We start from the raw sequence: 27,403 nt of genomic DNA, 5'->3' as shown, positions 1-27,403 counted from the left end.
AACTTGGCTTTCGAAGACTTTAGAAAGGCAGGGCAGGATGGATATTGGTCTGTAACAGTTTGGGTCTAGAGTGTCTCCCCCTTTGAAGAGGGGGATGACCGCGGCAGATTTCCAATCTTTAGGGATCTCAGATGATACGAAAGAGAGGTTGAACAGGCTAGTAATAGGGGTTGCAACAATTGTGGGGGATAATTTTAGAAAGAGAGGGTCCAGATTGTCTAGCCCAGCTGATTTGTAGGGTCCAGATTTTGCAGCTCTTTCAGAACATCAGCTATCTGGATTTGGGTGAAGGAGAAGCGGTGGGGGGGCTCGTACAGGTTGCTGCGGGGGGTGCATGGCCGGGTGGAAAGCATGGCCAGCCGTAGAAAAATGCTTATTCTCGGTGGTGACATTGTTTCCTAGGTGAGCAGCTGGCTGGAGGTGCTATTATTCTCCATGGACTTTACAGTGTCCCAAAACTTTTTGGAATTAGTGCTACAGGATGCAAATTTCTGTTTGAAAAAGCTAGCCTTTGCTTTCCTAACTGACTGGGTATATTGGTTCCTGACTTCCCTGAAAAGTTGCATGTCGCAGGGGCTATTCAATGCTAATGCAGTACGCCACAGGATGTTTTTGTGCTGGTCAAGGTCAGTCAAGTCAGGAGTGAACCAAGGCTATATCTGTTCTTAGTTCTACATTTTTTGAATGGGGCATGCTTATTTAAGATGGTGAGCAAAGCACTATTAAAGAACAACCAGGCATCCTCTACTGATAGGATGAGGTCAATATCTTTCCAGGATTCCCGGGCCAGGTCGATTAGAAAGGCCTGCTCGCTGAAGTATTTTAGACTGTGATGAGGTGTGGTCGTTTGACCGCGGACCCATTACGGACACAGGCAATGAGGCAGTGATCGCTGAGATCCCGGTTGAAGACAGCAGAGGTGTATTTGGAGGGCATGTTGGTCAGGATGATATCTATGAGGGTGCCCATGTTTATGGATTTAGGGTTGTACCTGGTAGGTTCCTTAATAATTTGTGTGAGATTGAGGGCATCTAGCTTAGATTGTAGGACGGCCGGGGTGTTAAGCATATCCCAGTTTAGGTCACCTAACAGTACGAACTCTGAAGATAGATGGAGGGCAATCAATTCACATATGGTGTCCAGGGCACAGCTGTTGGCTGAGGGGAGTTTATAACAAGCGGCAACAGTGAGGGACTTATTTCTGGAAAGGTGGATTTTTAAAAGTAGAAGGTTGAACTGTTTGGGCACAGACCTGGATAGTAAGACAGAACTCTGCAAGCTATCTCTGCAGTAGATTGCAACTCCGTCTCATTTGGCAGTTCTATATTGACGGAAAATGTTGTAGTTGGGGATGGAAATTTCTGAATTTTTGGTGGCCTTCCTAAGCCAGGATTCAGACAAGGCTAGGACATCAGGGTTGGAGGGGTGTGCTGAAGCAGTGAATAAACAAACTTAGGGAGGAGGCTTCTGATGTTAACATGCATGAAACCAAGGCTCTTAAGGTTACAGAAGTCAACAAATGAAAGCGCCTGGGGAATAGGTGTAGTACTGGGAGATACAGGGCCTGGGTTAACCTCTACATCACCAGAGGAGCAGAGGAGGAGTAGGATAAGGGTACGCCTAAAGGCTATAAAAACTGGTTGTCTATTGCGTGAGATTTAAAGGAGCAGATTTCTTGGCATGGTAGAATAGATTCAGGGCATAATGTACAGACAAGGGTATGGTAGGATGTGAGTACAATGGAGGTAAACATAGGCATTGAGTGACAATGAGGGAGGTTGCATCTCTGGAGGTGAGGTCTCTGCATGCATGGGGGGTGGTACAAAAGAGCTATCTAACACATGTTGAGCGGTACTGGGGGCTCTACAGTGAAATAAAACAATAATAACTAAGTGAAACAGCAGTAGACTAGGCGTATTGACATTAGAGAGAGGCATAAAGCAATCACAGGTGTTGGTCAGGAGAGCTAAGACAATAACGGGTAAATGGCGATGAATGGCCAGAGAGGGTCAGGACCTGAGTTCGAGGCTGGGTCCGACAGATAAACAAAATTAGGTACAGTGTTAATGAACAGACCAGCAGGCATCAGCTGTGTAGTCGCTACTACGCTAGGCGAGCGGGAAACACAGAGTTCATAAAGCTAGCAGGCCGGGGCTAGCAGATGGGTCTTCGGCGACATGGCAACGGAAAAGCTTGTTGAAACCACATCGGACGATTACGTCGGCAGACCAGTCGTGATGGATCGGCGTGGCTCCATGTCGACAATAAAGGGTCCAGGCCACTTGGCAAAAGAGGTATTCTAGCCCAAGAATGATCTGGTATACGCCGTCTGCTGGCCGGGAGATGGGCCTAGGTTGAGGCTAGCTCAAGGCTAACTGGTTCTCGCTTCAGGACAGAGACGTTAGCCAACAGTAGCCACTCGGTTGCAGCTAGCTAGCTGCGATGATCCACTGTAATGGTCCAAAGCTTGTGGCAGGAATCCGGTGATGTGGTGGAGAAAAGAGGTCCTATATGCTCTGGGTTGATTACGCGCAGTGCAATCTGGCAGGTAATTGTCCGAGCTAAAGGTGAAGACTGCTAGCAGTGGCAAACAATGACGGGTAGCTAGTAGCTAGTATGCTGGCTAGCTGCTGATGGAGGTTCCAGTTATAAGGTATAAAAAAAATGCAGATCCGTACCTCATTGGGTGAGGCGGGTTGCAGGAAAGTATGTTTAGTTCCTAGATGGAAAGTGAGATTAAAATATATATGAAAAAAAACCGAAAAACAGACTATTTAGAAACTAATTAACACGGGACAAGACAAGCACACGTCCGACTGCGACGCCATCTTGGATATGTGATGCATGTGTCACGTAAAGAGAGCAAGGTTTAAGGGAATAGGGAATGTTTACCTAAACAAATGAGGGATTTCTGTAACTGAACTTTTCAGTCAGAAATGGCTGTAAATTTATTGCAGCTTCAACAAACATGGAAAGTGCGATTAAAACTTTGATGTTCTGTGGTGGTCGCTGCAGCAGGGAGGAGAGAGCGACATTGGGTGCTAGTCAGTCACTCGCTGTCTTTTTCTTTAACACAGCGCAGCAAGTCTGAGCCTGGCCCGGCACAATCAAATCAATTGCTGGTCGGACACCCTCTAGTCATTTGTGTGTCTTAATTATTTAATCAACCGTGTGCTTAAAGCATCAGACAAGTTCAGTGAATATAGTTGATTTGATTAAAACACAGAGAATGTGTCAATATATGGGGAAAAAATGAGTGAGAGACTTGAGAACTCTCAGAACAATAAGAGTGAAGAGTTTGTAGGGCTGTCCCCGGCTAAAAAAAAACCTTGGTCGACCAAGAGTCGTCTGAGAGTTCTCAAGTCTCTCACTCAAGGTCAGCTTTATTGGATTTAGGATTTACAGTCAAACAGCCATCTCTCTTTGGCTTCGTTTACTATGGCTCAACTCCATGCACAAACCTTGTAAGATCATGTAAGAGTATTACAAAGTGCTCACAGATGTAAAAAATGTTGTCCTCTGGCTCCCAGGATCTATAATTGGGGATTGGGAATTCTCACACATTCGCCATCCTACCCCTGGCCCGTCCTGTTGTGTGCTTCTGGTTGAGTAACCCTGGTAACCCTGGTGGCATCACTCCCAGACAGGGACCACAGTGAATTAGGTCAAAGGACACTGGAGCGTCCTGTCTGTGTCGGGCTGGGGACCTGGAGAGGGGGTTAGAGGGTGTTTGGAGGAGAAGAATTAGGCTGTCTGGGAGTTTTGGCAACGGGTGTGGGGGCCTGTTTGGGGGATATAACGCAAGCTAATATTATCTTGTTTGTTAGCAAAAATGTACTTGACTGGAACTTGTTACATTTTTTGGCCTAGTTTGTTCCTCTTATATAAAGAGGCAATGGGAAATCACAACTAATTGTGGTAAGATCTTGATGATTCAGTTATTTGACTTGAGAAAAGAGACAAAGAGAGAGAGAGAGAATCACAAGAGACACCTGTCTTCTAGTCCTTTACCAGGGTAAAAAGAGAGCAAAGGAGAGAGAGAGGAAGAAAGAGAGGGGGAGATGGAAGTAGCATGTCATCTCTTATTTTCTCACTGCAGCGCTGTAAAGAGATTTGTTTCAATTACATAACCCCTTACCCCCCTCTCTCCTTCCCCCTCTCTTTCCCTCCTTCCTATTTCCCAACAAATTCTCTCCCTCTTCTAGAGAGAGGATAGATTGCTATTCAAAAAATATTTTATGCTGTATTTGTTTGTTTGTTCATACTCTATTTGGGATGAGAGAGTGAGACAGAGAGAGAGAGAGAGAGAGAGAGTGAGACAGAGAGAGAGAGAGAGAGAGAGAGAGAGAGAGAGAGAGAGAGAGAGTGAGACAGAGAGAGAGAGAGAGAGAGAGAGAGAGAGAGTCCGAATGAAGGGAGAGGAAGACAGAGAGAGATAGAGAGAGAGAGAGAGAATCAGAATGAATGGAGAGGAAGACAGAGAGAGAGAGAGAGAGAGATAATCAGAATGAAGGGAGAGGAAGACAGAGAGAGAGAATCAGAATGAAGGGAGAGGAAGACAGAGAGAGAGAGAGAATCAGAATGAAGGGAGAGGAAGACAGAGAGAGAGAGAATCAGAATGAAGGGAGGAAGACAGAGAGAGAGAGAGAGAGAGAGAGAGAGAGGTAGATGAAAGAGAGAGAATGATGGAATTGGAGGAGAGAAGAGGAGGAGAGGGGGACATATTTATAGTTCAGCCTGCTGTTGGTCTGGAGTGCATGGCCTAGCATCCATGTCAGTCCTCATCAGCTACACACACACACACACACTCCCTCCCTGGGGCAGTAAATACAGGTTGTCACGCAAACCTGGGAATGATGACATCCTGTCAGAGAGAGCCTTATCTGAGATTGTGTGTGTGTGTGTGTGTGTGTGTGTGTGTGTGTGTGTGTGTGTGTGTGTGTGTGTGTGTGTGTGTGTGTGTATAATACAGACTGTGCCTGTCTTCTGCCTTTTTGTCTCAAGCAAACAGCTAGCCATTCAGCTTAGGTCTTCAATCAACTCTTCTCTCTCTGTTTTTCTATCTGGGTCTCTCTGTGTCTCTCTGTCTCTCCATTCTGTAGGTGTAACTAAAGGGGCTCCCAGAGGGTTCGCTCTACTGACATCAATACCTTTGTTCGTTGTCCCTGCTTTAGGCGGAGTGACTGCAACTGACCACACACACACACACACATTACTACATTGATCATCTCTCTTAGATCAGTGTGTACAGTAAGTACTGACCTGTCTGTCAGGCAGTAACCTGGCCAGCTGTAAGTACTGACCTGTCTGTCAGGCAGTAACCTGGCCAGCTGTAAGGACTGACCTGTCTGTCAGGCAATAACCTGGCCAGCTGTAAGTACTGACCTGTCTGTCAGGCAGTAACCTGGTCAGCTGTAAGTACTGACCTGTTTGTCAGGCAGTAACCTGGCCAGCTGTAAGTACTGACCTGTCTGTCAGGCAGTAACCTGGCCAGCTGTAAGTACTGACCTGTCTGTCAGGCAGGAACCTGGCCAGCTGTAAGTACTGACCTGTCTGTCAGGCAGTAACCTGGCCAGCTGTAAGTACTGACCTGTCTGTCAGGCAGTAACCTGGCCAGCTGTAAGTACTGACCTGTCTGTCAGGCAGTAACCTGGCCAGCTGTAAGTACTGACCTGTCTGTCAGGCAGTAACCTGGCCAGCTGTAAGTACTGAGGTGAGTAGATGACTCATGTTTCTATCTGTACCATCATCTGTGACAGCACGGGCCATTGAGGCCAACTCCATTTTGAAGAAGTCAATTGTCTTCTTCTTTTGTTTGCATAATGCATTCAGCTTATATTGGTGATTTACCGCCACCTGCAGTGCAGGAGTCCTGAAGCAAATCCCCTTATTGTTTGGGATACCTTTAAATGTACCTTCAGAGGTCATTCAATTCAATATTCATCAATAATAAAAAAAGCAGTTTCTGGCTAAAGAAACAAGACTAACAAGGGAAATCCATGAACTAATAGTACAGGTAGATAGCAATAAAAACAACACTAAGACGCAAAATAAGTTAGAGGAAAAGCATTAAGTACTTAAGGAACTTATTCACGATCTAATGTAATCTATTACAAAAATACAGCAAATATGGAGAAAAATGCACAAAATTCTTCCTGAATCCCCGCTAACAAAAATAATTTGCAGAAACTCATTACTAAAGACTGAGTCATCTATGATTCTCAGAATGATATTTTAAAAGAGGAAGATAAATATTTTAGGCAGATGTTCTCTTTTTCGTCTCCCACTGAATGAAGATTACGTTAAGGAATTCGTTAAGGAACCTGTCTATTTATGGAAAAATTGCCCTGATTAACTCCTTAGTCATATCTCAGTTTACTCACGTACTTATGGCGCCGCCTACTCCTGATGATTCGTTTTCAAATCATATGAGCAAAGAAAATGTTGCTTGATTTGGGACGCTAAACCAGACAAAATAAAACGTGCCTATCTATATAACAAATATGAATTGGGTGGGTTGAGATGATTAAATATAAAAGCACTAAACCTCCTTCTAAAAGCTTCACTCATTCAAAAGTTTTATTTGAACCCTAAATGGTTCTCAAGTAGATTACTAAGAAAAGCTCATCCATTGTTTAAAAATTGCCTTTTTTGCCTTTGTGCAGATTGCCCTGTCTCATTTTCGATTAATTGGTCATGATACTTTTTTCAAAGTATCTGTCTTTTTCAAACAAGCATTACAGAGCTGGCTACAATTTCAAATTCATCCCCCTGAAAAGATAGAACAAATATTACAACAAATATTATGGCTGAACTCAAAAGTACTGGTTGATAAAATACCTTTATTTATGGTAAAGATGTTTGAAAAGGGTATTTTGTTCTTAACTGATATTGTAAATTGGAATGGGAGAGTTATGTCCTTCATAGAGTTATCAGAATTGAATGGGAAGGTCTGCTCAATCCAAGAGTACAACCAATTGATTACAGCATTACCCCAAAAATGGAGGAGGCAGGTGGCAGCGGGAGGAGGTAGGGAACTGGTCTGTCTGCCCAATATAAAGGATCATAACTTGTGGAGGAATAAAAATAGCATACATAGGAAAGTATACCAGTTTCATTTGAGGACCAGAATGTTGACAATTGTGCAATACAGATTGCAAAATAGTTGGGAAGAGATTTGATGGTACAGGGTGGTGTATGAGTTGATATATAAAACAATCCAAAATTCAAGACTTTGTGCTTTTCAGCTAAAATTATTATATAGAATTCTTGCCACCAACAAAATGTTGAATATTTGGGGCATCAAATCATTTAAGCTCTGCAGAGTTTGTTGTGAGGATACAGAATCAATAGACCATTTATTTTGGTATTGCCCTCAGGTAGCCTGTTTCTTGTCTCAGGTTCAGGAATGGCTGAAAATGCATAGCATTGATCTAAAATATACCCTAGTACTGTTAGGAGATAAGATATTTGTATTTTTATTCTTTGGGGGACTGCGGGAGTGATCTCGAATGGTTGAGGGACAGCTATTGGGGAACTGTGGGGGGATCTTGGAGGGTTGGGGTTCACGTTTTTTGGCCTGGTGGGAGAACTGTCAACGAGCCCTTGATCAGGGCATTGACCCTGGATGCGTCTGTGTGTCGCTCTGAATGAGATCTGTTGGATGACTTGTCTGATGTAGTTGTTGAGCGGCTTCACTGCAAGTATATTGCATGTTTCGGATATTCAATAAAAAATGTAAATAAAAATATATATTTTGTCACTAGATGGCGGTCATATAGCTTAATGCCATTTACAAAACACGTAACCCAATTTGAAAAAGAAGAAGACAACGCTCTGATCATTGGTTGATCCCTACCAACCCATAGGAATACCCACCCAGTCGACTACTTTAAAATGGTGGAAGCCCTCAATGGCAATGTCTGTGCTAAAACACGTTATATCCAGCTAGAGGTCTGTAACTATCTCAATTGTCTAGTAATGGAACAGGACCTGAAGTTCTACAGGACCCTGTTTGTTCCTGCTCCTGTCTCGCCATACTGAAATAACAAACTGTACTGTAGCGACAGCGCACACACACACACACACACACACACACACACCCTGGCCGCAGCACACAGGGTTGATGGAGAGGGCTGTAAACCCAGCAAAGAGCCTTAACACAACATGGAAATCATCCCTTGTTTATTTCTCTCTCTCCAAGGCCTCATTTCCCTGGCAAATATTAATGTTTCTCACTCTCTCCCCATCCCTCTCTCCCTCTCTCTCTCTCTCCCCCGATCTCTCTCTCCATCTCTCTCTCTCTCCCCATCCCCATCTCTCTCTCTCCCCAAGGCCTCATTTCCCTGGCAAATATTAATGTCTCTCTCTCTCTCTCTCTCTCTCTCTCTCTCATATATATAGTCTCTGTCAGTCTCACTCTCTCGCTTCTTGCTCTCTCTCTGTCTCTCTCCTCTCACTGTTTCCCCCTCTCTCTCTTTCTCTTCTTTCTTCCACTTTCCTCCCCTCCCTTCTCTAGTTGTTTAGATAAGGATCTGGTTCAGTGTAAGTACTCCCAGGTTTAATTGTTCTCTTTGTCATCTCTCCTCTTGTGACCTTTAGTCTCGTCTCAGTCTTATTTCAGACTAAATTTGATATCCAAGAAACGGTATCCAAGAAATAACCAAGAAATTTGGTATCCAAGAAACGTTACATTGTAGGAGTGCTGATCTTGGATCAATTTAGCCTTTTATATCATAATGAATAAAACTAATGGACAGGGGGAACTGATCAGAGGTCTTCTAGGGTTCTAATGACCTGACCTGAAACTAATGGACAGATCAGCACTCCTCCTCTGAGACGTATCACAGAGGTCTAGGGTTTTAATGACCTGACCTGAAACCAGGGCTGGGACGATACCAGTATCGCGATACTCGTTAGTATCGTGGCAAGGAAACAAAACAGAAAGTGGATTTAACTTCTTCAGGAAAACAGCCCTAATGTTGGAAACAGACATCATGATGTTGTCATCCAGTGTCACGTTCGACCTTAGTTCTGTTATTATATCTTTGTTTTAGTATGGTCAGGGCGTGAGTTGGGTGGGCAGTCTATGTTTGTTTTTCTATGTTGGTTTTTGAGTTCGGCCTAGGATGGTTCTCAATCAGAGGCAGCTGTCAATTGTTGTCCCTGATTGAGAATCATACTTAGGTAGCCTGGGTTTCACTTTTGGGTTGTGAGTGTTTGGTCCACACGGTCTTGTTTTGGTTTTGTATATTCACGTCATCGTTTGTTGTTTTGTTCGAGTGTTCTATTGTCTTTATTAAAAAACATTATGGACACTTACCACGCTGCGTTTTGGTCCTCCGAGCCTTCATACTACTCCTCTTCGTCAGAAGACCAACGAGTTTGGTCTGCTTTGTTTTCATTTTATCGTGATACTGTTATCATCCCGACCCTACCTGAGACACTACTATAGAATAATAACTTTCCCTCCAAGATTGACTGCAACAAAACTGAGACATTATTTATTAATATCAAAAACACAGTTGATTCCTCCCTGAACTGGGCTTGAACCAAGGACCCGCTGCACAACAACACAAAGTGTATGTCCAAGAAGAGCACAATATGAGGCTTATATCAGCGATATGATGCAATACTGAAGTCTTAGTTCAGCAGTTTTTAATTTTGACAAGCTGTAGAATCTATTTTCCTCACTATCACAGATCAAAGTCAAGTCAAAGCAGCGATGCAGTGGATGACAGATGATAGTTTTCTGTGTTCTCTAGTGATGCCTGCTCACTAGATCTGTGCTCTACGGTGATGCCTGTTCAGTTGTGTTCTACAGTAGATCTGTGCAGAATATGCTGACAGGTTTGCACCCATGGCAACACCAACAGGCAAGCTCTGCTCTCTGTTTTGAGCAATAGAGATGGAGTAGAAAGTGTCCTATTATCTGTGAGAGAGAGGAATGTAGGGTTGAAATGAATCAGTGAAGGCAGAGGAAGTCAGGGAGGTAGGGTTGTAGGGTTGAAGTGAATCAGAGTGAAGGTAGAGGAAGTCAGAGGGGTAGGGATGTAGGGTTGTAGGGTTGAATTGAGTCAGTGAAGGCAGAGGAAGTCAGCGAGGTAGGGTTCTAGGGTTATAGGGTTGAATTGAGTCAGTGAAGGCAGAGGAAGTCAGAGAGGTAGGGTTGTAGGGTTGAATTGAGTCAGTGACGGCAGAGAGAGAGCCAGACGCCACAGCAGGTCTCACTGATGACGAAATTATGAAAATAGGAGGCTAGTGTGATACAGAGGAGTAAGCGAGACAGGAAAAAAAGAGAGTAACATACAGTATACCCTCAGGGAGAGAGACAGAGAGAGAGAGACAGAGAGTTAGCTGGTCTCATAGCGTCTCAAACACTCCTACAGTATACCCTCAGGGAGAGAAACAGAGAGAGAGAGAGACAGAGAGAGAGACAGAGAGAGAGAGAGACAGGGAGAGAGAGAGAGAGAGAGAGAGAGAGAGGAGTTAGCTGGTCTCATAGCGTCTCAAACATTCCTACAGTATACCCTCAGGGAGAGAGAGAGAGAGAGAGAGAGTTAGCTGGTCTCATAGCGTCTCAAACATTCCTACAGTATACCCTCAGGGAGAGAGACAGAGAGAGAGAGACAGAGAGTTAGCTGGTCTCATAGCGTCTCAAACACTCCTACAGTATACCCTCAGGGAGAGAGACAGAGAGAGAGAGAGAGACAGAGAGAGAGACAGAGAGAGAGAGAGACAGAGAGAGAGAGAGAGAGAGAGAGAGAGAGAGAGGAGTTAGCTGGTCTCATAGCGTCTCAAACATTCCTACAGTATACCCTCAGGGAGAGAGAGAGAGAGAGAGAGTTAGCTGGTCTCATAGCGTCTCAAACATTCCTACAGTATACCCTCAGGGAGAGAGACAGAGAGAGAGAGAGATGGGGAGAGAGAGACAGAGAGAGAGAGAGTGGCCTGTGGTGTTGATGGTATCCTCAATGAAATGATCAAATATACAGACAACAAATTCCAATTGGCTATACTAAAACTCTTTAACATCATCCTTAACTCTGGCATCTTCCCCAATATTTGGAACCAAGGACTGATCACCCCAATCCACAAAAGTGGAGACAAATTTGACCCCAATAACTACTGTGGAATATGCGTCAACAGTAACCTTGGGAAAATCCTCTGCATTATCATTAACAGCAGACTCGTACATTTCCTCAATGAAAACAATGTACTGAGCAAATGTCAAATTGGCTTTTTACCAAATTACCGTACAACAGACCATGTATTCACCCTGCACACCCTAATTGACAACCAAACAAACCAAAACAAAGGCAAAGTCTTCTCCTGCTTTGTTGATTTTTAAAAAAGCCTTCGACTCAATTTGGCATGAGGGTCTGCTATACAAACTGATGGAAAGTGTACACAAACAACAAGTGTGCGGTTAAAATTGGCAAAAAACACACACATTTCTTCACACAGGGTCGTGGGGTTAGACAGCTTAAGCCCCACCCTCTTCAAAATATATATCAACGAATTGGCGCGGGCACTAGAAAAGTCCGAAGTCAAATGTCTGCTGTTTGCTGATGATCTGGTGCTTCACCAACCAAGGAGGGCCTACAGCAGCACCTAGATCTTATGCACAGATTCTGTCAGACCTGGGCCCTGACAGTAAATCTCAGTAAGACCAAAATAATGGTGTTCCAAAAAAGGTCCAGTCACCAGGACCACAAATACAAATTCCATCTAGACACTGTTGCCCTAGAGCACACAAAAAACTAAACATACCTTGGCCTAAACATCAGCGCCACAGGTAACTTCCACAAAGCTGTGAACGATCTGAGAGACAAGGCAAGAAGGGCATTCTATGCCATCAAAAGGAACATAAATTTCAACATACCAATTAGGATTTGGCTAAAAATACTTGAATCAGTCATAGAGCCCATTGCCCTTTATGGTTGTGAGGTCTGGGGTCCACTCACCAACCAAGACTTCACAAAATGGGACAAACACCAAATTGAGACTCTGCACGCAGAACATCCTCCGTGTACAACGTAGAACGCCAAATAATGCATGCAGAGCAGAATTAGGCCGATACCCACTAATTATCAAAATCCAGAAAAGAGCCGTTAAATTCTATAACCACCTAAAAGGAAGCAATTCCCAAACCTTGCACAACAAAGCCATCACCTACAGAGAGATGAACCTGGAGAAGAGTCCCCTAAGCAAGCTGGTCCTGGGGCTCTGTTCACAAACACAAACACACCCTACAGAGCCCCAGGACAGCAGCACAATTAGACCCAACCAAATCATGAGAAAACAAAAAGATAATTACTTGACACATTGGAAAGAATTAACAAAAAAACAGAGCAAACTAGAATGCTATTTGGCCCTACACAGAGAGTACATAGAGGCAGAATACCTGACCATTGTGACTGACCCAAAATTAAGGAAAGCTTTGACTATGTACAGACTCAGTGAGCATAGCCTTGCTATTGAGAAAGGCCACCGTAGGCAGACATGGCTCTCAAGAGAAGACAGGCTATGTGCTCACTGCCCAAAAAATGAGGTGGAAACTGAGCTGCACTTCCTAACCTCCTGCCCAATGTATGACCATATTAGAGAGACATATTTCCCTCAGATTACACAGATCCACAAAGAATTCGAAAACAAATCCAATTTTGAAAAACTCCCATATCTACTGGGTGAAATTCCACAGTGTGCCATCACAGCAGCAACCAGTGAAGAACACACACCATTGTAAATACAACCCATATTTATGCTTATTTATTTTATCTTGTGTCCTTTGCCATTTGTACATTGTTAAAACACTGTATACTGTATATATACTGTATATACTGTATATATACTATGACATTTGTAATTGTTTTTAAACTTCTGTATGTGTAATGTTTACTGTTCATTTTTATTGTTTATTTCACTTTATATATTCACTTTATATATTATCTACCTCACTTGCTTTGGCAATGTTAACACGTTTCCCATGCCAATAAAGCCCTTGAATTGAATTGAAATTGAGTGTTAGCTGGTCTCATATCATCTCAAACATTCCTACAGTATACCCTGAGAGAGAGAGAGAGAGAGAGAGAGAGAGAGAGAGAGAGAAAAGAGTCCCCTTAGCCAGCTGGTTCTGAGGCTCAATTCACCAACCACATAGAGCCTCAGGACAGCACTCAGAAAATCTGGCCCAACCAAATCGTCACAAAACAAAAATAAAAATATATCACCTATTGGAAAAACACCACAAAAAAATCTAAGTAAACTTCAATGCTATTTGGCTCTAAACAGACAGTACATGGTGGCAGACTATCTGACCACTGTGACTGATAGAAAACTGAGGAAAACATTGACTAGGTACAGACTCAGTGAGCACAGTCTGGCTATAGAGACCGGTCGTCACAGACAAGCCTGGCTGCCCAGAGAGGACAGGCTGTGCTCACTCTGCTCCAGGGGAGAGGTAGAGACAGAGCTGCATGTCCTATTACACTGTGACAAATACTCAGACCTAAGAGAATATTCCTTTCCCAGAATTATAACTCCATACAAAGAATTTGAAACTATAAAAGATGAAGAAAAAAATTTTAATATTTATTGGGTGAAAAGCCCAAATGTGCAATTTTGGCAGCCAAATATGTGTCCTCCTGCCACAATCTGAGGGATAGCCAGTGAAAAGTGCAAAGTAATGTCGATAATATTTCCCATCTTGTTTTGTTTTATCTTTCATACCATGTCATGTGTCTTCTCAGTCATGAGAGAGAGACTGTCTTCTCAGTCATGTTGACTGGTCCACTACCATTGCTTTAATGTATTGTTGTTGTAGTTGTTGTTAATGGTAATCCCATGTCCACTACTACTATTATTATTGCTGTTGGTCCCACCATTTATTTATTTAAAAAAATATATTTTATATATAACTATATATTTTCATTTTATTTATATTTTTCGATATGTATACTTTGACAATGTAAGTAATAATGAACTTGCCATGTCAATTGAATTGAATTGAATTGAGAGAGAGAGAGAGAGAGAGAGAGAGAGAGAGAGTTAGCTGGTCTCATAACGTCTCAAACATTCATACAGTATACCCTCAGAGAGAGAGAGAGAGAGAGAGAGAGAGTTAGCTGGTCTCATAGCGTCTCAAACATTCCCACAGTATACCCACAGGGAGAGAGAGAGAGTTAGCTGGTCTCATAGCGTCTCAAACATTCCTACAGTATACCCTCAGGGAGAGAGAGAGAGAGAGAGAGAGAGAGAGAGAGAGAGAGAGAGAGAGAGAGAGAGAGAGAGAGAGAAAGAGAGAGAGAGATAGTTTGCTGGTCTCATAGTGTCTCAAACATTCCTACAGTATACCCTCAGGGAGAGAGAGAGAGTTAGCTGGTCTCATAGCATCTCAAACATTCCTACAGTATACCCTCAGAGAGGGAGAGAGAGAGAGAGAGAGAGAGAGAGTGAGAGAGAGAGAGAGAGAGAGAGAGAGAGAGAGAGAGAGAGAGAGAGAGAGATAGTTAGCTGGTCTCATAGCGTCTCAAACATTCCTACAGTATACCCTCAGAGAGAGAGAAAGAGAGAGAGTTAGCTGGTCTCATAGCGTCTCAAACATTCCTACAGTATACCCACAGGGAGAGAGAGAGAGTTAGCTGGTCTCATAGCGTCTCAAACATTCCTACAGTATACCCTCAGGGAGCGAGAGAGAGAAAGAGAGAGAGAGAGAGAGAGAGAGAAAGAGAGAGAGAGAGAGAGAGTTTGCTGGTCTCATAGCATCTCAAACATTCCTACAGTATACCCTCGGGGAGAGAGAGAGAAAGAGAGTAAGCTGGTCTCATAGCATCTCAAACATCCCTCCACACAGCACAGTATACCCTCAGAGAGAGAGAAGAAGAAGAAAAGTATTTATAACAGAAAGGAAATGATTCCCACCCTCCAGACTGAATTCCCTGAGACATGGACTGTACCAGGAAGTTTGAGAAACTCTGAGAAAGGCCTTGGGGTACTGGACGTGGATGCAGTGTAGTTTTGAGAGGAGGAGGTGAAGGAGGAGGAGGAGATGAGAAGAAAAAGAGAAGAGAAGAAAAGAAAAGAAAATAGAAAAGTTGTTAACAGCAGACCATTAGATCACTATGGGGATGATGTCCAGGTTACCGTGGAAATTAGATACTTTCTCAAGGGACCTCCGGGTTAAATAAAGGAGAGGTAAAACATTTGTGAATTGAATTAGTAAATCAACAGCTACCAGGCTGTGATGGTGTGTGGAAAGCCTAAGGCCTGGAAGCACAACTGAAATGGGGTTTCAAATGTTGTTGAAATGTCATTTTGGGATTTATTTATTATCCGGAGTAGACTCTTCTTTGGTCTATTTGAGTCGTTCATCACAATATCAGATGTCATTCCACTGTAGAACGATTCTAGATTATGAGGAACGTGTGTTTGAGTGTGTTGTTTCATTAGGCAGAGTCTGAGAGTCTTCCAGAAAGCTCTGAATGATCTGAGAGACAAGGCAAGAAGGGCCTTCTATGCCATCAAAAGGAACATACAATTTGACATACCAATTAGGATTTGGCTAAAAACATTTGAATCAGTTATATAACTCATTGCCCTTTGTGGTGGTGAGGTCTGGGGTCCGCTCACTAACCAAGAATTCACAAAATAGGATGAACACCAAATTGAGACTCTGCACGCAGAATTCTGCAAAAATATCCTTAGTGTACAACGTAAAACACCAAATAATGCATGCAGAGCAGAATTAGGCCGATACCCGCTAATTATCCAAATCTAGGAAAGAGCCGTTGAATTATACACCCATATGAAAGGAGGCAATTCCCAAACCTTCCATAACAAAGCCATCACCCACAGAGAGATGAACCTAATCAAACTGGTCCCGGGGCTCTGTTCACAAACACAAGCAGACCCCAGGACAGCAACACAATTAAACTCAACCAAATCATGAGAAAACAAAAAGATAATTACTTGACACATTGGAAAGTATTTACAAAAAACCCCAGAACAAACTAGAATGCTATTTGGCTCTAAACAGAGAGTACACAGTGGCAGAATACCTGACCACTGTGACTGACCCAAACTTAAAGAAAGCTTTGACTATGTAAAGACTCAGTGAGCATAGCCTTGCCATTGAGAAAGGTCGCCGTAGGCAGACATGGCTCTCAAAAGACAGGCTATGTGCACACTGCCCACAAAATGAGGTGGAAACTGAGCTACACTTCCTAACCTCCTGCCCAATGTATGACCATATTGGAGACACATATTTCCCTCAGATTACACAGACCCACAAAGAATTTAAAAACAAATCCAATTTTGATAAATTCCCATATCTACTGGGTGAAATACCAGAGTGTGCAAACATAGCAGCAATAATTGTGACCTGTTGCCACAAGTTCAGTGAAGAACAAACACCATTGTAAATACAACCCATATTTTTGTGTATTTATTTTCCCTTTTGTACTTGAACTATTTGCACATCGTTACAACACTGTATAAATACATAATATGACATTTGAAATATCACATATCATTATTGTTTTGAAACTTGTGTAAGTGTAATATTTACTGTTTATTGTTTATTTCACTTTTGTTTATTAATTTCACATGTTTTGTCAATGTAAACATAAACTCAGCAAAAAAATAAAGATTCTCTCACTGTTGACTGCGTTTATTTTCAGCAAACTTGACATGTCTAAATATTTGTATGAACATAACAAGATTCAACAACTGAGACATGAACTGAACAAGTTCCACAGACATGTGACTAAAATAAATGGAATAACGTGTCCCTGAACAAGGGGGGGGTCAAAATCAGAAGTAACAGCCACCAGCTGCTTTGAGTACTGCAGTGCATCTCCTCCTTATGGACTGCACCAGATTTCCCAGTTCTTGCTGTGAGATGTTACCCCACTCTTCCACCAAGGCACCTGCAAGTTCCCGGACATTTCTGTGGGGAATGGCCCTAGCCCTCACCCTCTGATCCAACAGGTCCCAGACGTGCTCAATGGGATTGAGATCTGGGCTCTTCACTGGCCATGGCAGAACACTGACATTCCTGTCTTGCAGGAAATCATGCACTGAATGAGCAGTATGGCTGGTGGCATTGTCATGCTGGAGGGTCATGTCAGGATGAGCCTGCAGGAAGGGTACTACATGAGGGAGGAGGATGTCTTCCCTGTAACACACAGCGTTGAGATTGCCTGCAATGACAACATGCTCAGTCCGATGATGCTGTGACACACCGCCCCAGACCTTGATGGACCCTCCACCTCCAAATCGATCCCACTTCAGAGTACAGGCCTCATGAGTAACGCTCATTCCTTCGACGATAAACGTGAATCCGACCATCACCCCTGGTGAGACAAAACCGCGACTCTTCAGTGAAGAGCACTTTTTGCCAGTCCTGTCTGATCCAGCGACAGTGGGTTTGTGCCCATAGGCGACGTTGTTGCCTGTGATGTCTGGTGAGGACCTGCCTTACAACAGGCCTACAAACCCTCAGTCCAGCCTCTCTCAACTTATTGCGGACAGTATGCGCACTGATGTAGGGATTGTGTGTTCCTGGTGTAACTTGGGCAGTTGTTGTTGCCATCCTGTACTTGTCCCGCAGGTGTGATGTTGTGCAGGTGTTGTTACACGTAGTCTGCCACTCCGTCCTGTCTCTCTGTAGCGCTGTCTTAGGCATCTCACAGTACGGATATTGCAATGTATTGCCCTGGCCACATCTGCAGTCCTCATGCCTCCTTGCAGCATGCCTAAGGCACATTCACGCAGATGAGCAGGGACCATGGGCATATTTCTTTTTGTGTTTTTCAGAGTCAGTGGAAAGACCTCTTTAGTGTCCTAAGTTTTCAGAACTGTAACCTTAATTGCCTACAGTTTGAAGGCTGTTTTTGTCTTAACGACCGTTCCACAGGTGCATGTTCATGAATTGTTTATGCTTCATTGAACAAGCATGGGACACAGTGTTTAAACCCTTTACAATGAAGATCTGTGAAGTTATTTGAATTTTTACAAATTATCTTTGAAAGACAGGGTCCTGTTTCTTTTTTTTGCTGAGTTTATGTTCCCATGCCAATAAAGGCCCTTGAACTGAATTGAATTGAGTTGAGTTGAGTCTACCCTCTGCTGGTGGGTTGTAGTACAACACTGTCACTTCAGAGCCACTGATATCACAGCAAGCTTGATCCAGCCTGATGCCCTCTACAACTCTGTTATGATAATATATGACTGTAATGGTGAAAACAATGTAGTAGACAATAGATCTGAAACAAAGGCAAGGAAGGAAGGAAGGAAAATAAATAAAGGAAAGGAAGGAAGTCTTTAGATTGTCAAAGTACTACTCCACCAGGGTTAATGTAGAGTAGTGTCCACTGGCCTTAGGGGATCCATTCACTGAGTTTAATGAACAGTATAGATCTATCGTCAGGGCAGTACAGACAAACACAGTCTCTTTTTACTTCATCTTAACTGGACGATAAATGGTGTTCATTAATCATCACAGTTATTTGTCGTGTACATTATCTGGAGGTCATCACCTGTATTCTCTCTCTCTCTCTCTCTCTCTCTCTCTCTCTCTCTCTCTCTCTCTCTCTCTCTCAGATCAGAAGACAACTGTTTAGCTCTAGTGTAGTCTGCCACCAAATCCCCCTTTGAATAAAAGTCAGAAATTGAAGCGGGCAAATCATGTTTTATGTATGTGTGCTTACACAATGAAAGCAGAGGGAAAGTGGGGCAAGCTTGGCGTATTATAGCAACAAAGCTGCTTTCCCACGTTTCTTAGAAAACGATAGCAGCAGAGAGAGAGAGAGGGGACTTTAGCTAATGACTAGCAAAGCTGAAGGAACACTACATAAAAATAGCATTAGCTTGCTACTGTACGTGTTCTATCTGTGCCACTAACTCCTGGGTTTGATTGAGTTGTAGGCGACAGTGAGACTGGCTGGGTTCAGATGGAAACTAGTGTACTACTGCAGTGGGCTAAATCAGGGTCACACAGGGTGATTATTGGTAAGTCTTAAACAAATCTACTTTGAAACAAAGGTATCCACCTCACACACAACGTTATGGGCTTAAAAAAAGATTTTGAGTTTGCATCCCAATATTACACTTTATAAAGTTGAAGTCGGAAGTTTATATACACTTAGGTTGCAGTCATTAAAACTCGTTTTTCAACCACTCCACAAATTTCTTGTTAAACCTCTTGGAACTACCCATCCCGGATCCGGGAGAATTGTCATCAAGTACACTAATTAGCATAGCGCAACGGTCAAAATATATTACTAGAAAATATTAATATTCATGAAATCACAAGTGAAATATAGTGAAACACAGCTTAGCCTTTTGTTAACATCCTGTCATCTCAGATTTTGAAATTATGCTTTACAGCCAAAGCAAGACAAGTGTGTGTAAGTTTATCGATAGCCTAGCATAGCATTATGTCCAGCTAGCAGCAGGAAGCTTGGTCACGAAAATCAGAAAAGCAATCAAATTAACCGTTTACCTTTGATGATCTTTGGATGTTTTCACTCACGAGACTCCCAGTTAGACAGCAAATGTTCCTTTTGTTCCATAAAGATTATTTTTATAGCCAAAATACCTCAGTTTATTGGTCACGTTATGTTGAGAAATCCACCGGAAATAGTGGTCACGACAACGGCAAAAAAAATCAAATAAAATGCTAATTAATTACTTAAAAATCATACAATGTGATTTTATGGATTTTTGTTTTAGATTCCGTCTCTCACAGTTGAAGTGTACCTATGATAAAAATTACAGACCTCTACGTGCTTTGTAAGTAGGAAAACCTGCAAAATCGGCAGTGTATCAAATACTTGTTCTCCCCACTGTATATCCACAGAACGAGTCCTATATCGACATAACCTGAAAGGCCGCTCAGCAAGGAAGAAGCCACTGCTCTAAAACCGCCATGAAAAAGCCAGACTATGGTTTGCAACTGCCCATGCGGACCAACATCGTACTTTTTGGGGAAATGTCCTCTGGTCTGAGGAAACAAAAATAGAAATGTTTGGTCGTAATGACCATTGTTATGTTTGGAGGAAAAAGGGGGAGGCCGAAGAACACCATCTCAACCGTGAAGCACGGAGGTGGCATGTTGTGAGGGTGCTTTGCTGCAGGAGGGACTGGTGCACTTCACAAAATAGATGGCATCATGAGGATAGAAAATAGTGTGGATATATTGAAGCAACATCTGAAGACATCCGTCGGGACATTAAAGCTTGGTCGCAAATGGGTCTTCCAAATGGACAATGACCCTAAGCATACTTCCAAAGTTGTGGCAAAATGGCTTAAGGACAACAAAGTCAAGGTATTGGAGTGGCCATCACAAAGCCCTGACCTCAATCCTATAGTAAATGTGTGGGCAGAACTGAAGAACCTGAAGAACCTGACTCAGTTATGCCAGCTCTGTCAGGAGGAATGGGCCCAAAATTCACCCATCTTATTGTGGGAAGCTTGTGGAAGGCTACCTGAAATATTTGACCCAAGTTAAACAATTTAAATGCAATGCTACCAAATACTAATTGAGTGTATGTAAACTTCTGAGCCACTGGGAATGTGATGAAAGAATTAAAACCTGAAATAAATAATTATCTCTACTACTATTCTGACATTTCACATTCTTAAAATAAAGTGGTGATCCTATCTGACCTAAGTCAGGGAATTTTTACTAGGATTAAATGTCAAGAATTGTGAAAAACTAACTTGGCTAAGGTGTATGTAAACTTTCGACTTCAACTGCATGAAAACCAGGCCTGGTGTCCTCAATATTTCATAGTATTCTATTGTTTCCAGTACTTATCTTATATTATCTCCAATGTATCGTCCATGTATAAAACCTGTCTGATTAGGATTTATAATATCTGACAAAACCTTTTTAATTCTATGCGCCAAGCATTTAGCTAGAATTTGTGCATCACAACACTGAAGTGTAAGAGGCCTCCAATTTATTAATGGACTGGATCATTATATTTACCATTTGGATCCTGTTTCAGTAATAATGATATCAGACCTTCTTGTAGCGTGTCTGATAATCTACCGTTTATATAGGATGGTTAAAACAAGCCAAAAATGGTCCTCTGAGTATATTTAAAAAAGTTTGTATACTTCCACTGGTATGCCATCCAGCCCTGGAGTTTCCTTTGTATACTTCCACTGGTATGTCATCCAGCTCTGGAGTTTCCTTTGTATACTTCCACTGGTATGCCATCCAGCCCTGGAGTTTCCTTTGTATATTTCCACTGGTATGTCATCCAGCCCTGGAGTTTCCTTTGTATACTTCCACTGGTATGCCATCCAGCCCTGGAGTTTCCTTTGTATACTTCCACTGGTATGCCATCCAGCCTGGAGTTTCCTTTGTATACTTCCACTGGTATGCCATCCAGCCCTGGAGTTTCCTTTGTATACTTCCACTGGTATGTCATCCAGCCCTGGAGTTTCCTTTGTATACTTCCACTGGTATGTCATCCAGCCCTGGAGTTTCCTTTGTATATTTCCACTGGTATGTCATCCAGCCCTGGAGTTTCCTTTGTATACTTCCACTGGTATGTCATCCAGCCCTGGAGTTTCCTTTGTATACTTCCACTGGTATGTCATCCAGCCCTGGAGTTTCCTTTGTATACTTCCACTGGTATGTCATCCAGCCCTGGAGTTTCCTTTGTATACTTCCACTGGTATGTCATCCAGCCCTGGAGTTTCCTTTGTATATTTCCACTGGTATGTCATCCAGCCCTGGAGTTTCCTTTGTATACTTCCACTGGTATGCCATCCAGCCCTGGAGTTTCCTTTGTATACTTCCACTGGTATGTCATCCAGCCCTGGAGTTTCCTTTGTATACTTCCACTGGTATGTCATCCAGCCCTGGAGTTTCCTTTGTATATTTCCACTGGTATGTCATCCAGCCCTGGAGTTTCCTTTGTATACTTCCACTGGTATGCCATCCAGCCTGGAGTTTTCACAGCCTTAAAGGCTTTAACTGCACCAAGAAGTTCCTCCTCTGTAATTCACGAGTCTTTCTGTACTGATGTTTAATTTTACAGTGTTAATAGGAAAAAAAAATCATACAATTAGCTTCAGTTAGTTGAGATGGGGGAGACTGAAACAAAAATATATTCTTAAAGTACTTTACTCCCTCTTTCAAAATATCATTAGGTGAATCATGCGTGACTCCATCATTTGTAACAAGTTTCAATAAAATACATTGGTAGCATTCTGTTTAAGATTTAAAAAGTATTTGGTGCGTTTTCCCCATATTCCGTCCAGTTCACTTTATTATTATAATATATTACACTGGGTCTTTCTTGAATAAGTTCCTCCATTTCTTTTTGTTTTTCCTTCAACTTATTCTGTGCCTCTATGGTACAGTTTGTATTGCTATCTAACTGTTCTGTTAATTTTTTTAATCCTTCAATTTCCTTTGTTAATATGGACTCTTTTGACCTAAATGTCTTTTGTTTTAGAGATGAGAACTGAATTGCATTGCCTCTAAAGGCACATTTTAAAGTGTGCCATACAATAAGGGGATCTGCTGTACCTATGTTATGTCTGAAAAAGACAGTTATACATTCTTCTGGCCTGGTTAAAAACAAGTTATCATCCAGCAGGCTTTGATTCAATTTCCAATATCCTCACCCACATGGAAATTCTGTAATATATAAGCCAATTATGTGATGGTCCGACCGCATTCTGTCCCTTATCAACACTTTTTAAACGTTTGGTGCCAGAGAGAATGACATAAGAAGACGACTAGCTTGATTAAGCCTCCGCCATGTATCTCTCACTAGGTCAGGGTATTTAATCCTCCATATATCCACTAATTCCAATATATCCATGACATTCATGATTTGCCTGAGGGTGATAGTTTGTAGTGTGATTTCCTTTACGGTCCATAGAGGTATTTAAAGTCGCCCAATTTTTCAGTTTTTGATTTGTTAAAAAAGTTTGAAATATCCAATAAATGTCGTTCCACTTCATGATTGTGTCCCACTTGTTGTTGATTCTTCACAAAAAAATACAGTTTTATATCTTTATGTTTGAAGCCTGAAATGTGGCAAAAGGTCGCAAAGTTCAAGGGGGCCGAATACTTTCGCAAGGCACTGTACATGTTTTTGCTGTTTGTTCTTTGTTATAGAACCAAAAAGATTGGAAAAGTGGTTTACCCATACATCTTGTTTGTTTAGTGTTTTCCAATTTTCCCAGAAGTGGTTAGAGTCTATGGATTCTTCAATGACATTGAGCTGATTTCTGACATGCTGTTCCTTCTTTTCCCTCAGTGTATTGCTGTATTGTTTTAGTGATTCACCATAGTGAAGGCGTTGGTTTTCGGGGACTCTGTTTTTGGTTGGACAGGTTTCTAAATTTCTTTCTTAGGTTTTTGCATTCTTCATCGAGCCATTTGTCATTGTTGTTCATTTTCTTAGGTTGTCTGCTTTACATTTTTCGATTTGATAGGGAAGCTGAGAGGTCAAATATACTGTTTAGGTTTTCTACTGTAAAGTTTACACCTTCACTATTACAGTAAAACATTTTGTACAGGAAATTGTTTAGAAGGGATTTAATTTGTTGTTGCCTAATTGTTTTTTGGTAGGTTTCCACACTATTTCCCTTCTATCTATAGTATTTCTTAATATTATTTAGTTACTTTGGCTTTGATGCATCATGATTTGAGCATAGCTCTGTTCATGCGGAGTGTGATTTTTCTGTGATCTGATAGGGGTCTCAGTGGACTGACTGCGAACGCTCTAAGAGACTCTGGGTTGAGGTCAGTGGTCTACGGTACCACTGCCAAGAGATGACCTATATATGTACCTACCTTAGGAGTCTCCTCGAAGCCAACCACTGACTATGCACATACCCAGCGTCTGACAGACCTGCAGGAGTTATGACGCATTTTTGTTGGTTATGTTGTCATAGTTGTGTCTAGGGAGGTATATGGGGGAGGGAACATGGTCACCTCCAGGTAGGTGTTTGTCCCCCTGTGTTCTGAGGGTGTCAGGTTCTTGTCGAGTTCTGGCATTTAGTCCGCTTCAGACTAGTACACATCCCTGAGATTGGAAATTGTTGATCTCCCCCTCTAGGATGGAGAAGCTGTCATCGTTAAAGCATGGGGATTCTATTGGGGGGATATAGGTAGCACACATGAGGACATTCTTCTCTGTTGAGATCATTTCATTATTAGTTTCTAGCCAGATTTAAAATGTTAATGTTTTGACTAATTTAATAGAGTGGGTTAGGTTTGCTCTATACCAAATTAGCATACAGGGGGTATGGGGGAGTCTCTTCCCTGTTTCACACCTGGTAGTTTAGTGGATGGGACTACCAGCTCTCTGTAATCTAGAGGCCAACCAGTTTTTCCGTCTCCCTTCTGCCTCTGCTCCCCTCCTCTCCTCTCCTCTCTCTTCCCTACCTCTCCTAATATCTCTATCCCCTCTTCCCTCCTCTCCTAATATCTCTATCCCCTCTTCCCTCCTCTCTCTTCCCTACCTCTCCTAATATCTCTATCCCCTCTTCCCTACCTCTCCTAATATCTCTATCCCCTCTTCCGTCCTCTTTCTTCCATACCTCTCCTAATATCTCTATCCCCTCTTCCCTCCTCTCCTAATATCTCTATCCCCTCTTCCCTACCTCTCCTAATATCTATATCCCCTCTTCCCTCTCCTAATATCTCTATCCCCTCTTCCCTCCTCTCTATCTTCTCTTCTCTCTTCTGTACCTCCTTCTCTCACCTCCATCACAAGGTGGGTAGTGGTAATTACCTAGCTGGTCACCAACGTGGGGGATGGACAAAAACAGGGTGACAAATGGACATGCCCCTCCCCCTCAGTGTCCCTCAGGACAGGGCTTGACCATCTGTCCATCAGTAGACTGACTTCCTGCTGGGACAAGACAGGAGGACAAGCCCTGGTGTCTCCTCCTCCCTCCCCCTCAGTGTCCCTCAGGACAGGGCTTGACCATCTGTCCATCAGTAGACTGACTTCCTGCTGGGACAAGACAGGAGGACAAGCCCTGGTGTCTCCTCCTTCCTCCAGGAGGATGATACTGTTCTGCTCTATACTTGTGTTCAGCTGATTATGGGTCAAGGGGGGGTAGTATTAAATAAATCATATTATATATGTTGAGTACATAGACTGAAAGGGGGTAGTATTAAATAAATCATATGATATATGTTGAGTACACAGACTGAAAGGGGGGTAGTATTAAATAAATCATATGATATATGTTGAGTACACAGACTGAAAGGGGGGTAGTATTAAATAAATCCTATTATATATGTTGAGTACATAGACTGAAAGGGGGTAGTATTAAATAAATCATATTATATATGTTGAGTACACAGACTGGAAGGGGGGGGGGGGGGGGCTGCCGGAGTCTCCCGTCTGTCCGGTGCTGCCGGAATCTCCCGTCCATTCGGGACCCGTGGCTTGGGTCCCCAGTCCGATATCGGCGGCGAGGGTCGCCGCGTTAAAGAGGCCACGGAGGCGGGTAGAGAGGCGGAGAAGGACTATGGTGGAGTGGGGTCCACGTCCCGCGCCAGAGCCGCCACCATGGACAGACACAGCCCCCAGACCCTCCCCTATAGGTTTAGGTTTTGCGGCCGGAGTCCGCACACCTCTGAGACTATCACAGTGCAGGTGCATTTATACGGAGACTTGATTGCACACAGCTGGATTGTATTTATCATCATTAGTCATTTAGGTCAACATTGGATCATTCAGAGATCCTCACTGAACTTCTGGAGAGAGTTTGCTGCACTGAAAGTAAAGGGGCTGAATAATTTTGCACGCTCAATTCTTCAGTTTTTGATTTGTTAAAAAAGTTTGAAATATCCAATAAATGTCGTTCCACTTCATGATTGTGTCCCACTTGTTGTTGATTCTTCACAAAAAATACAGTTTTATATCTTTATGTTTGAAGCCTGAAATGTGGCAAAAGGTCGCAAAGTTCAAGGGGGCCGAATACTTTCGCAAGGCACTGTATGTTGAGTACACAGACTGAAAGGGGGTAGGGAGTGGGGCATCATTTTTTGTTATTCTTGATCTCATCTGTTCATCGTTATAATAGCTGAGTATAGAACAGTTTTCATTTATCTTGCTCATCCCAATGAAATCAGGGGGACCCCCATTAGCCTAAAAATATTAACTTGACAGACACACCCCCGATACAGCGTTTCACACTGTTACGCTATATCAGAAACACACTGACAGAACAAAATAATCATCATCCTGAGAATACTTCCAGAACCACCTGAATGTCACTTTACGGCAACTACAGGAAGAGAGGTTAAAGATACAGCATGACACTGCAAGTAGGCCGAAATGAATCAGCTGAATTCTATCATTCATTAGAGAGGGGAGAGAGAGAGAGAGATAGGGATAGAGTTAAATGTTGTCCTCCACTCTCCTCCTCTCATACCTCTCTTCCCTCTTCCCACTCTTCCCTCTCTCCTCCTCTCTTCCTTCTCTTCCCTCTCTTCCCTCTCTTCCCTCTCATCTCCTCCCTCTCTTCCCACTCTTCCCACTCTTCCCTCTCTCCTCCTCTCTTCCCGCTCTCCTCCTCTCTTCCCGCTCTCCTCCTCTCTTCCCGCTCTCCTCCTCTCTTCCCTCTCTTCCCTCTCTCCTCCTCTCTTCCCGCTCTCCTCCTCTCTTCCCTCTCTTCCCTCTCTCCTCCTTTCTTCCCTCTCTCCTCCTCTCTTCCCTCCTCTCATCCCTCTCTCCTCCTCTCATCCCTCTCTCCTCCCTCTCTCCTCATCTCATCCCACTCTCCTCCTATCATCCCTTTCTCCTCCTATCATCCCTCTCTCATCCCTCTCTCATCCCTCTCTCATCCCTCTCTCCTCCTATCATCCCTCTCTCCTCCTATCATCCCTCTCTCCTCATATCATCCCTCTCTCCTCCTCTCATCCCTCACTCCTCGCCCTCTCTCCTCCTCTCATCCCCTTCTCCTCCTCTCATCCCTTTCTCCTCTTATCATCCCTCTCTCCTCCTCTCATCCCTCTCATCATCCCTCTCTCCTCCTCTCATCCCTCTCTCCTCATATCATCCCTCTCTCCACCTATCATCCCTCTCTCCTCCTCTCTTCATCTCTCCTCCTCTCTCCTCATATCATCCCTCTCTCCTCCTCTCATCCCTCTCTCCTCATACCATCCCTCTCTCCTCATACCATCCCTCTCTCCTATTGGATGTGGATCAGAGAATGTTGTTGTTTCTTGTTGAAGTGACCTATTTCAGAATGTGTGAGAGAGCACGCACACACACACACACATACACGCACGATGAGACTGCAGTCAAAGCTAGAGATGGTAGAGATAAACAAACAAAGAGTGTGATATCACTCTGCTCTCCCCTCAGATGTGTGTGTTTGTGTGCGCGTGTGTATCGGTGTGTGT

The 27,403-nt window shown here is 43.0% G+C and overlaps 1 protein-coding gene across 1 annotated transcript in view; it reads left to right on the top strand.

The window, feature by feature from the left end:
• The window catches only part of LOC110531033 (leucine zipper putative tumor suppressor 2 homolog), a 97,376-nt gene that overhangs the window by 17,463 nt on the left and 52,510 nt on the right, over positions 1–27,403 (top strand). The window lies entirely within an intron of this gene.

This window comes from Oncorhynchus mykiss, chromosome 1 (assembly GCF_057628025.1).
Source record: "Oncorhynchus mykiss isolate SJ-2025 chromosome 1, ASM5762802v1, whole genome shotgun sequence".
Taxonomy (NCBI): domain Eukaryota; kingdom Metazoa; phylum Chordata; class Actinopteri; order Salmoniformes; family Salmonidae; genus Oncorhynchus; species Oncorhynchus mykiss.
Note: the sequence above shows the minus strand (reverse complement) of the source record. Positions and strands in the feature narration are given on the sequence as shown.